This window comes from Pelophylax lessonae, assembly GCF_965119305.1.
Source record: "Pelophylax lessonae genome assembly, chromosome: 6".
NCBI lineage: Eukaryota > Metazoa > Chordata > Amphibia > Anura > Ranidae > Pelophylax > Pelophylax lessonae.
The window spans coordinates 331,644,139-331,656,381 of NC_138773.1; positions in this window are offsets into that span (position 1 = coordinate 331,644,139).

Below are 12,243 nucleotides of genomic sequence, written 5' to 3' on the forward strand. Positions count from 1 at the left end.
TACTATCTCTTATGGATTAGGAAGGAGGTCCTGGGGGGGGCTCAGAGGGGTGGAGCTGACCTGTAGCATGCTGACACACAGGAGGACCAGGAAATAATAAATAAATAGGAGAAAATGTAACCGCTTGCTGACTGGCCAATAGTAATTTTACTTTTGATTGGCTGAGCAGGCACAGCAAGGTAGCAGTACATCACCCCGCTAATGCACACCCCCTGGGGCACGCAGCTGTTCAACCCCATGACTGCTGTGTCTGGTGGAAACAGCGGATCCAAGTGATCGCTGTGAGTGGCCGGGGTATTGTGTGATCACTGTGACCAATCATAGCGATCACATGATAACTTGATTAAAATGACTGTCTATTGGCTTATTATTGTGATGTCTGTAATCCACCCACATAGTACATGCACAGCAGCCTTGTACCATGTGATAGCTGCAGCCAATCACTGCATCACAATAGTAAGCAAGCTTTCATGAATGAAAGCCATCCATGACAGTTAAAAGGATTGCTTATACCAGCGACCAGCACTATAACAACCAATCACAGTGCTGACACTGAGCTACTCTAAAGACAACATAAAAAAATTAAAAAGAAAGTTTAAAACATAAAATATTTTTTTTTTTTTTTTTAACATCCTCTCATACTCATAGTCATGCTCTTGTTACGAAAAAAAGTGTAAAAAACAAAAAAACAAAAGTTGTATGTAAAAAAGTTGTAAAAAAATAAATAAATAAATATATTAAAAAAAATAATAAAAGTCATGTAGGAAAAAAAAATGTATTAAAAATAAAAAAAATAGAAAGAGTTATTAATAAAAGTTGTGAAAAAATTATATATATACATTTTACAACTTTTATTAATAATTCTTTCTATATGTAAAATAAATCCACAAATCAAACCAAGGCGCACACCGGATTATTACAGTGGATCCTTTGCGCTTAGGAGTACAGACCCTAAAACAGTAAACAATATTTATATATAGTAACAATTCTTTCTTTGTTTTTGATTTTTTAATATATATATATATATATGCATATTAAAAAAATAAATAAAAAATAGAAAAAAAATAATAACTTCACTCTCTCTCAAACTGAGATTTTGGTGGGAGGTTGTAAATTTGGGTACAGTGTTGTATGACCATGACTATGAACGCGCAATTGCTAAAGTAGCGCAATCCATTATAAGATTGGTGGAAAAATCTTTCTTGGTGTGAGCGCTGCCTGTCTGCTGCCCATCTCTTTCCAGAACTTCCCAGATTCCCAGCATGCTTTGCAGCTTCTCCTCCATTTTCAAGGACTACATATCCCACGGTACCTTGCTGATTCCTGTACTGACTCCGCCTCCTGCAACTCCTCCCTTCAGGCCGCACACCTGAGTGAGATCTAAAAAGACCTCAGGTCGCATCAAAGTCGGACCAAAGTAGTGCAGGGGCCAGGGGGTACTTTGAAGTCGCACAGATATGAATGGTATGCGTTGGAAATCATGGGGTACGACGACTTGTCAAGCGACTTTTCAGTTCTAAGTCACAGGAAAAGTCGCAGAAGGGGGCCTAAACCAATGACCTGCGGGGGAGGGGGGGGGGCTTCTGAGAGAGTCACCTGTGGAAAATCCAGGGTGTTGCAGTTTGTCGCCATTTCAGGCCTCGTTCACACCGGAGCGTATTGGAATTGCGGGCAAAATCACGCGGTTCCCAGAATCGCAACAAAATGTGCAACACGCTTGCGGTGTGATTATTTCTTAATGGCACCTCAAACACAATGCGATTTTACCACAATTGTGTGCTGAAACGCACAAAAATCACGGCAAAACACACAATACCAAGCGCTCCGGGGTCCGTACCAAAATGTGCTACTTTTTTTGAGTGGATGGGGGGGCATTCATACTGAATGGTGCCGCTCCGAAAATGCACCAAAAACATTACGCTGCTCAGGTGTGAAGGGGGCGTGGCAGGCGCTGCTCAGGTGTGAACGGGGCGTGGCAGGCGCTGCTCAGGTGTGAAGGGGGCGTGGCAGGCGCTGCTCAGGTGTGAAGGGGGCGTGGCAGGCGCTGCTCAGGTGTGAAGGGGGCGTGGCAGCGCTGCTCAGGTGTGAACGGGGCGTGGCAGGCGCTGCTCAGGTGTGAAGGGGGCGTGGCAGGCGCTGCTCAGGTGTGAAGGGGGCATGGCAGGCGCTGCTCAGGTGTGAAGGGGGCGTGGCAGCGCTGCTCAGGTGTGAACGGGGCGTGGCAGGCGCTGCTCAGGTGTGAAGGGGGCGTGGCAGCGCTGCTCAGGTGTGAACGGGGCGTGGCAGGCGCTGCTCAGGTGTGAAGGGGGTGTGGCAGGCATACACAATGTTAAGGTTGCCATGTTGGGTATCTATTTACTCTGTGTAACTTCATCTTTTATGTTTTGTCAACATTTTGGGGAATTTACTGCGTTTCTGTGCATGAAAATGAACTTTAGTGTATTTTTTACTGAACATTAGCGTTTTGGAAACCATGGTGCTAATATTGTGTGCAAAAACCGCTCTGTCAGCGCGAGGGGCGAGGGACGAGGGGCGAGGGGCGAGGGACGAGGGGCGAGGGACGAGGGGCGAGGGACGAGGGACGAGGGGCGAGGGACGAGGGACGAGGGGCGAGGGGCGAGGGATGAGGGGCGAGGGACGAGGGACGAGGGGCGAGGGACGAGGGGCGAGGGGCGAGGGACGAGGGGCGAGGGACGAGGGACGAGGGGCGAGGGACGAGGGGCGAGGGGCGAGGGATGAGGGGCGAGGGACGAGGGACGAGGGGCGAGGGACGAGGGACGAGGGGCGAGGGACGAGGGGCGAGGGGCGAGGGACGAGGGACGAGGGGCGAGGGACGAGGGGCGAGGGACGAGGGGCGAGGGACGAGGGACGAGGGGCGAGGGGCGAGGGATGAGGGGCGAGGGGCGAGGGACGAGGGGCGAGGGGCGAGGGGCGAGGGACGAGGGACGAGGGGCGAGGGACGAGGGGCGAGGGGCGAGGGGCGAGGGACGAGGGGCGAGGGACGAGGGACGAGGGACGAGGGGCGAGGGACGAGGGGCGAGGGACGAGGGACGAGGGACGAGGGGCGAGGGACGAGGGGCGAGGGATGAGGGGCGAGGGACGAGGGACGAGGGACGAGGGGCGAGGGACGAGGGACGAGGGGCGAGGGACGAGGGGCGAGGGGCGAGGGACGAGGGGCGAGGGACGAGGGGCGAGGGGCGAGGGGCGAGGGATGAGGGGCGAGGGACGAGGGACGAGGGACGAGGGGCGAGGGACGAGGGACGAGGGGCGAGGGGCGAGGGATGAGGGGCGAGGGACGAGGGGCGAGGGACGAGGGACGAGGGGCGAGGGGCGAGGGGCGAGGGACGAGGGACGAGGGGCGAGGGACGAGGGGCGAGGGACGAGGGGCGAGGGACGAGGGACGAGGGGCGAGGGGCGAGGGGCGAGGGATGAGGGGCGAGGGGCGAGGGACGAGGGGCGAGGGACGAGGGGCGAGGGACGAGGGACGAGGGGCGAGGGGCGAGGGACGAGGGGCGAGGGGCGAGGGACGAGGGGCGAGGGACGAGGGGCGAGGGACGAGGGACGAGGGGCGAGGGGCGAGGGGCGAGGGATGAGGGGCGAGGGGCGAGGGACGAGGGGCGAGGGACGAGGGGCGAGGGGCGAGGGACGAGGGACGAGGGACGAGGGGCGAGGGACGAGGGGCGAGGGATGAGGGGCGAGGGACGAGGGACGAGGGGCGAGGGACGAGGGACGAGGGACGAGGGGCGAGGGACGAGGGACGAGGGGCGAGGGACGAGGGGCGAGGGGCGAGGGACGAGGGGCGAGGGACGAGGGGCGAGGGACGAGGGGCGAGGGGCGAGGGGCGAGGGATGAGGGGCGAGGGACGAGGGACGAGGGACGAGGGGCGAGGGACGAGGGACGAGGGGCGAGGGGCGAGGGGCGAGGGATGAGGGGCGAGGGACGAGGGACGAGGGGCGAGGGACGAGGGACGAGGGGCGAGGGGCGAGGGGCGAGGGACGAGGGACGAGGGGCGAGGGACGAGGGGCGAGGGACGAGGGGCGAGGGACGAGGGGCGAGGGACGAGGGACGAGGGGCGAGGGGCGAGGGGCGAGGGATGAGGGGCGAGGGGCGAGGGACGAGGGGCGAGGGACGAGGGGCGAGGGACGAGGGACGAGGGGCGAGGGGCGAGGGACGAGGGACGAGGGGCGAGGGACGAGGGGCGAGGGACGAGGGGCGAGGGACGAGGGACGAGGGGCGAGGGGCGAGGGATGAGGGGCGAGGGGCGAGGGACGAGGGGCGAGGGACGAGGGGCGAGGGACGAGGGACGAGGGGCGAGGGGCGAGGGATGAGGGGCGAGGGGCGAGGGACGAGGGGCGAGGGACGAGGGGCGAGGGGCGAGGGGCGAGGGGCGAGGGACGAGGGGCGAGGGACGAGGGGCGAGGGATGAGGGACGAGGGACGAGGGGCGAGGGACGAGGGACGAGGGGCGAGGGGCGAGGGGCGAGGGGCGAGGGACGAGGGACGAGGGGCGAGGGACGAGGGACGAGGGGCGAGGGACGAGGGGCGAGGGGCGAGGGGCGAGGGATGAGGGGCGAGGGGCGAGGGACGAGGGGCGAGGTGCGAGGGACGAGGGGCGAGGGGCGAGGGACGAGGGGCGAGGGATGAGGGGCGAGGGGCGAGGGATGAGGGGCGAGGGGCGAGGGATGAGGGGCGAGGGGCGAGGGACGAGGGGCGAGGTGCGAGGGATGAGGGGCGAGGGGCGAGGGACGAGGGGCGAGGTGCGAGGGACGAGGGGCGAGGGGCGAGGGGCGAGGGGCGAGGGACGAGGGGCGAGGGACGAGGGGCGAGGGGCGAGGGGCGAGGGACGAGGGGCGAGGGACGAGGGACGAGGGACGAGGGGCGAGGGACGAGGGGCGAGGGACGAGGGACGAGGGACGAGGGGCGAGGGACGAGGGGCGAGGGATGAGGGGCGAGGGGCGAGGGACGAGGGGCGAGGTGCGAGGGACGAGGGGCGAGGGGCGAGGGACGAGGGGCGAGGGATGAGGGGCGAGGGGCGAGGGACGAGGGGCGAGGGACGAGGGGCGAGGGGCGAGGGGCGAGGGACGAGGGGCGAGGGACGAGGGACGAGGGACGAGGGGCGAGGGACGAGGGGCGAGGGACGAGGGACGAGGGGCGAGGGGCGAGGGACGAGGGGCGAGGGACGAGGGGCGAGGGACGAGGGACGAGGGACGAGGGGCGAGGGACGAGGGACGAGGGGCGAGGGACGAGGGGCGAGGGGCGAGGGACGAGGGGCGAGGGACGAGGGGCGAGGGACGAGGGGCGAGGGGCGAGGGGCGAGGGACGAGGGGCGAGGGACGAGGGACGAGGGACGAGGGGCGAGGGACGAGGGACGAGGGGCGAGGGGCGAGGGATGAGGGGCGAGGGACGAGGGGCGAGGGACGAGGGACGAGGGGCGAGGGGCGAGGGGCGAGGGACGAGGGACGAGGGGCGAGGGACGAGGGGCGAGGGACGAGGGGCGAGGGACGAGGGACGAGGGGCGAGGGGCGAGGGGCGAGGGATGAGGGGCGAGGGGCGAGGGACGAGGGGCGAGGGACGAGGGGCGAGGGACGAGGGACGAGGGGCGAGGGGCGAGGGACGAGGGACGAGGGGCGAGGGACGAGGGGCGAGGGACGAGGGGCGAGGGACGAGGGACGAGGGGCGAGGGGCGAGGGGCGAGGGATGAGGGGCGAGGGGCGAGGGACGAGGGGCGAGGGACGAGGGGCGAGGGACGAGGGACGAGGGGCGAGGGACGAGGGGCGAGGGATGAGGGGCGAGGGACGAGGGACGAGGGACGAGGGGCGAGGGACGAGGGACGAGGGGCGAGGGACGAGGGGCGAGGGGCGAGGGACGAGGGGCGAGGGACGAGGGGCGAGGGACGAGGGGCGAGGGACGAGGGGCGAGGGGCGAGGGGCGAGGGATGAGGGGCGAGGGACGAGGGACGAGGGACGAGGGGCGAGGGACGAGGGACGAGGGGCGAGGGGCGAGGGGCGAGGGATGAGGGGCGAGGGACGAGGGACGAGGGGCGAGGGACGAGGGACGAGGGGCGAGGGGCGAGGGGCGAGGGACGAGGGGCGAGGGACGAGGGGCGAGGGACGAGGGGCGAGGGGCGAGGGGCGAGGGATGAGGGGCGAGGGACGAGGGACGAGGGGCGAGGGACGAGGGACGAGGGGCGAGGGGCGAGGGGCGAGGGATGAGGGGCGAGGGACGAGGGACGAGGGACGAGGGACGAGGGACGAGGGGCGAGGGGCGAGGGGCGAGGGACGAGGGACGAGGGGCGAGGGACGAGGGGCGAGGGACGAGGGGCGAGGGACGAGGGACGAGGGGCGAGGGGCGAGGGGCGAGGGATGAGGGGCGAGGGGCGAGGGACGAGGGGCGAGGGACGAGGGGCGAGGGACGAGGGACGAGGGGCGAGGGGCGAGGGACGAGGGACGAGGGGCGAGGGACGAGGGGCGAGGGACGAGGGGCGAGGGACGAGGGACGAGGGGCGAGGGGCGAGGGGCGAGGGATGAGGGGCGAGGGGCGAGGGACGAGGGGCGAGGGACGAGGGGCGAGGGACGAGGGACGAGGGGCGAGGGGCGAGGGATGAGGGGCGAGGGGCGAGGGGCGAGGGACGAGGGGCGAGGGGCGAGGGGCGAGGGGCGAGGGATGAGGGGCGAGGTGCGAGGGACGAGGGGCGAGGGGCGAGGGACGAGGGGCGAGGGATGAGGGGCGAGGGGCGAGGGATGAGGGGCGAGGGGCGAGGGATGAGGGGCGAGGGGCGAGGGGCGAGGGACGAGGGGCGAGGTGCGAGGGACGAGGGGCGAGGGGCGAGGGGCGAGGGGCGAGGGACGAGGGGCGAGGGACGAGGGGCGAGGGACGAGGGACGAGGGACGAGGGACGAGGGACGAGGGGCGAGGGACGAGGGGCGAGGGGCGAGGGATGAGGGGCGAGGGGCGAGGGACGAGGGGCGAGGGGCGAGGGGCGAGGGGCGAGGGACGAGGGGCGAGGGACGAGGGGCGAGGGACGAGGGGCGAGGGACGAGGGGCGAGGGGCGAGGGGCGAGGGACGAGGGGCGAGGGGCGAGGGACGAGGGACGAGGGACGAGGGACGAGGGGCGAGGGACGAGGGGCGAGGGATGAGGGGCGAGGGACGAGGGACGAGGGGCGAGGGGCGAGGGACGAGGGGCGAGGGGCGAGGGATGAGGGGCGAGGGACGAGGGACGAGGGGCGAGGGGCGAGGGATGAGGGATGAGGGGCGAGGGGCGAGGGATGAGGGGCGAGGGGCGAGGGACGAGGGGCGAGGGACGAGGGACGAGGGGCGAGGGACGAGGGGCGAGGGGCGAGGGACGAGGGGCGAGGTGCGAGGGACGAGGGGCGAGGGACGAGGGACGAGGGACGAGGGGCGAGGGGCGAGGGATGAGGGGCGAGGGGCGAGGGACGAGGGGCGAGGGACGAGGGACGAGGGGCGAGGGATGAGGGGCGAGGGACGAGGGGCGAGGGATGAGGGGCGAGGGGCGAGGGACGAGGGGCGAGGGGCGAGGGGCGAGGGGCGAGGGACGAGGGGCGAGGGACGAGGGGCGAGGGGCGAGGGGCGAGGGGCGAGGGGCGAGGGACGAGGGGCGAGGGGCGAGGGGCGAGGGACGAGGGGCGAGGGACGAGGGACGAGGGGCGAGGGATGAGGGGCGAGGGACGAGGGGCGAGGGATGAGGGGCGAGGGGCGAGGGACGAGGGGCGAGGGGCGAGGGGCGAGGGGCGAGGGACGAGGGGCGAGGGACGAGGGGCGAGGGACGAGGGGCGAGGGGCGAGGGGCGAGGGACGAGGGGCGAGGGGCGAGGGACGAGGGACGAGGGACGAGGGGCGAGGGGCGAGGGACGAGGGGCGAGGGATGAGGGGCGAGGGGCGAGGGGCGAGGGGCGAGGGACGAGGGGCGAGGGACGAGGGGCGAGGGACGAGGGGCGAGGGACGAGGGACGAGGGGCGAGGGGCGAGGGGCGAGGGATGAGGGGCGAGGGGCGAGGGACGAGGGGCGAGGGGCGAGGGGCGAGGGACGAGGGACGAGGGGCGAGGGGCGAGGGATGAGGGGCGAGGGGCGAGGGACGAGGGGCGAGGGACGAGGGGCGAGGGACGAGGGACGAGGGGCGAGGGGCGAGGGACGAGGGACGAGGGGCGAGGGACGAGGGGCGAGGGACGAGGGGCGAGGGACGAGGGACGAGGGGCGAGGGGCGAGGGGCGAGGGATGAGGGGCGAGGGGCGAGGGACGAGGGGCGAGGGACGAGGGACGAGGGACGAGGGGCGAGGGACGAGGGGCGAGGGATGAGGGGCGAGGGACGAGGGACGAGGGACGAGGGGCGAGGGACGAGGGACGAGGGGCGAGGGACGAGGGGCGAGGGGCGAGGGACGAGGGGCGAGGGACGAGGGACGAGGGACGAGGGGCGAGGGACGAGGGACGAGGGGCGAGGGACGAGGGGCGAGGGGCGAGGGACGAGGGGCGAGGGACGAGGGGCGAGGGACGAGGGGCGAGGGGCGAGGGGCGAGGGATGAGGGGCGAGGGACGAGGGACGAGGGACGAGGGGCGAGGGACGAGGGACGAGGGGCGAGGGGCGAGGGGCGAGGGATGAGGGGCGAGGGACGAGGGACGAGGGGCGAGGGACGAGGGACGAGGGGCGAGGGACGAGGGACGAGGGGCGAGGGGCGAGGGGCGAGGGACGAGGGGCGAGGGACGAGGGGCGAGGGACGAGGGACGAGGGGCGAGGGGCGAGGGATGAGGGGCGAGGGGCGAGGGACGAGGGGCGAGGGACGAGGGGCGAGGGACGAGGGACGAGGGGCGAGGGGCGAGGGACGAGGGACGAGGGGCGAGGGACGAGGGGCGAGGGACGAGGGGCGAGGGGCGAGGGACGAGGGACGAGGGGCGAGGGACGAGGGGCGAGGGACGAGGGGCGAGGGACGAGGGACGAGGGGCGAGGGGCGAGGGGCGAGGGACGAGGGGCGAGGGGCGAGGGACGAGGGGCGAGGGACGAGGGGCGAGGGACGAGGGACGAGGGGCGAGGGACGAGGGGCGAGGGGCGAGGGACGAGGGGCGAGGGACGAGGGGCGAGGGACGAGGGGCGAGGGGCGAGGGATGAGGGGCGAGGGACGAGGGACGAGGGACGAGGGGCGAGGGACGAGGGACGAGGGGCGAGGGGCGAGGGGCGAGGGATGAGGGGCGAGGGACGAGGGACGAGGGGCGAGGGACGAGGGACGAGGGGCGAGGGGCGAGGGGCGAGGGACGAGGGACGAGGGGCGAGGGACGAGGGACGAGGGGCGAGGGGCGAGGGGCGAGGGATGAGGGGCGAGGGGCGAGGGACGAGGGGCGAGGGACGAGGGGCGAGGGACGAGGGGCGAGGGGCGAGGGACGAGGGACGAGGGGCGAGGGACGAGGGGCGAGGGACGAGGGGCGAGGGACGAGGGACGAGGGGCGAGGGGCGAGGGGCGAGGGATGAGGGGCGAGGGGCGAGGGACGAGGGGCGAGGGACGAGGGGCGAGGGACGAGGGACGAGGGGCGAGGGGCGAGGGATGAGGGGCGAGGGGCGAGGGACGAGGGGCGAGGGACGAGGGGCGAGGGGCGAGGGGCGAGGGGCGAGGGACGAGGGGCGAGGGACGAGGGGCGAGGGATGAGGGACGAGGGACGAGGGGCGAGGGATGAGGGGCGAGGGGCGAGGGATGAGGGATGAGGGGCGAGGGGCGAGGGATGAGGGGCGAGGTGCGAGGGACGAGGGGCGAGGGACGAGGGACGAGGGGCGAGGGACGAGGGGCGAGGGGCGAGGGACGAGGGGCGAGGTGCGAGGGACGAGGGGCGAGGGACGAGGGACGAGGGACGAGGGGCGAGGGGCGAGGGATGAGGGGCGAGGGGCGAGGGACGAGGGGCGAGGGACGAGGGACGAGGGGCGAGGGATGAGGGGCGAGGGACGAGGGGCGAGGGATGAGGGGCGAGGGGCGAGGGACGAGGGGCGAGGGGCGAGGGGCGAGGGGCGAGGGACGAGGGGCGAGGGACGAGGGGCGAGGGACGAGGGGCGAGGGGCGAGGGGCGAGGGACGAGGGGCGAGGGGCGAGGGACGAGGGACAAGGGACGAGGGGCGAGGGGCGAGGGACGAGGGGCGAGGGATGAGGGGCGAGGGATGAGGGGCGAGGGGCGAGGGACGAGGGGCGAGGGACGAGGGACGAGGGGCGAGGGATGAGGGGCGAGGGACGAGGGGCGAGGGATGAGGGGCGAGGGGCGAGGGACGAGGGGCGAGGTGCGAGGGGCGAGGGGCGAGGGACGAGGGGCGAGGGACGAGGGGCGAGGGACGAGGGGCGAGGGGCGAGGGGCGAGGGACGAGGGGCGAGGGGCGAGGGACGAGGGACGAGGGACGAGGGGCGAGGGGCGAGGGACGAGGGGCGAGGGATGAGGGGCGAGGGGCGAGGGGCGAGGGGCGAGGGACGAGGGGCGAGGGACGAGGGGCGAGGGGCGAGGGATGAGGGGCGAGGGACGAGGGACGAGGGGCGAGGGACGAGGGATGAGGGGCGAGGGGCGAGGGATGAGGGGCGAGGGACGAGGGGCGAGGGACGAGGGACGAGGGGCGAGGGGCGAGGGATGAGGGGCGAGGGACGAGGGGCGAGGGGCGAGGGATGAGGGGCGAGGGGCGAGGGACGAGGGGCGAGGGATGAGGGGCGAGGGACGAGGGGCGAGGGACGAGGGGCGAGGGGCGAGGGGCGAGGGACGAGGGGCGAGGGGCGAGGGACGAGGGACGAGGGACGAGGGGCGAGGGGCGAGGGACGAGGGGCGAGGGGCGAGGGACGAGGGACGAGGGACGAGGGGCGAGGGGCGAGGGACGAGGGGCGAGGGATGAGGGGCGAGGGGCGAGGGGCGAGGGGCGAGGGACGAGGGGCGAGGGACGAGGGGCGAGGGGCGAGGGATGAGGGGCGAGGGACGAGGGACGAGGGGCGAGGGACGAGGGATGAGGGGCGAGGGGCGAGGGATGAGGGGCGAGGGACGAGGGACGAGGGGCGAGGGACGAGGGACGAGGGGCGAGGGGCGAGGGACGAGGGACGAGGGACGAGGGGCGAGGGGCGAGGGACGAGGGACGAGGGACGAGGGGCGAGGGGCGAGGGATGAGGGGCGAGGGGCGAGGGACGAGGGGCGAGGGACGAGGGACGAGGGGCGAGGGATGAGGGGCGAGGGACGAGGGGCGAGGGATGAGGGGCGAGGGGCGAGGGACGAGGGGCGAGGGGCGAGGGGCGAGGGGCGAGGGACGAGGGGCGAGGGACGAGGGGCGAGGGACGAGGGGCGAGGGGCGAGGGGCGAGGGACGAGGGGCGAGGGGCGAGGGACGAGGGACGAGGGACGAGGGGCGAGGGGCGAGGGACGAGGGGCGAGGGATGAGGGGCGAGGGGCGAGGGGCGAGGGGCGAGGGACGAGGGGCGAGGGACGAGGGGCGAGGGGCGAGGGATGAGGGGCGAGGGACGAGGGACGAGGGGCGAGGGACGAGGGATGAGGGGCGAGGGGCGAGGGATGAGGGGCGAGGGGCGAGGGACGAGGGGCGAGGGACGAGGGACGAGGGGCGAGGGGCGAGGGATGAGGGGCGAGGGACGAGGGGCGAGGGGCGAGGGATGAGGGGCGAGGGGCGAGGGACGAGGGGCGAGGGATGAGGGGCGAGGGACGAGGGGCGAGGGACGAGGGGCGAGGGACGAGGGACGAGGGGCGAGGGGCGAGGGATGAGGGGCGAGGGGCGAGGGACGAGGGGCGAGGGGCGAGGGATGAGGGGCGAGGGGCGAGGGACGTGGGGCGAGGGACGTGGGGCGAGGGACGAGGGGCGAGGGGCGAGGGATGAGGGGCGAGGGGCGAGGGACGAGGGGCGAGGGGCGAGGGGCGAGGGGCGAGGGGCGAGGGACGTGGGGCGAGGGACGTGGGGCGAGGGATGAGGGGCGAGGGACGAGGGACGAGGGACGAGGGACGAGGGGCGAGGGACGAGGGGCGAGGGACGAGGGGCGAGGGGCGAGGGGCGAGGGACGTGGGGCGAGGGACGAGGGGCGAGGGGCGAGGGACGAGGGGCGAGGGGCGAGGGGCGAGGGACGAGGGACGAGGGGCGAGGGGTGAGGGACGAGGGACGAGGGGCGAGGGGTGAGGGACGAGGGACGAGGGGCGAGGGGTGAGCAACCGATGTGGCGGTTTTTTTGGAATGTCATAAAACATTAAACAAATAAAATAGAAATAAAATCCCGGGAGGGAATGAAG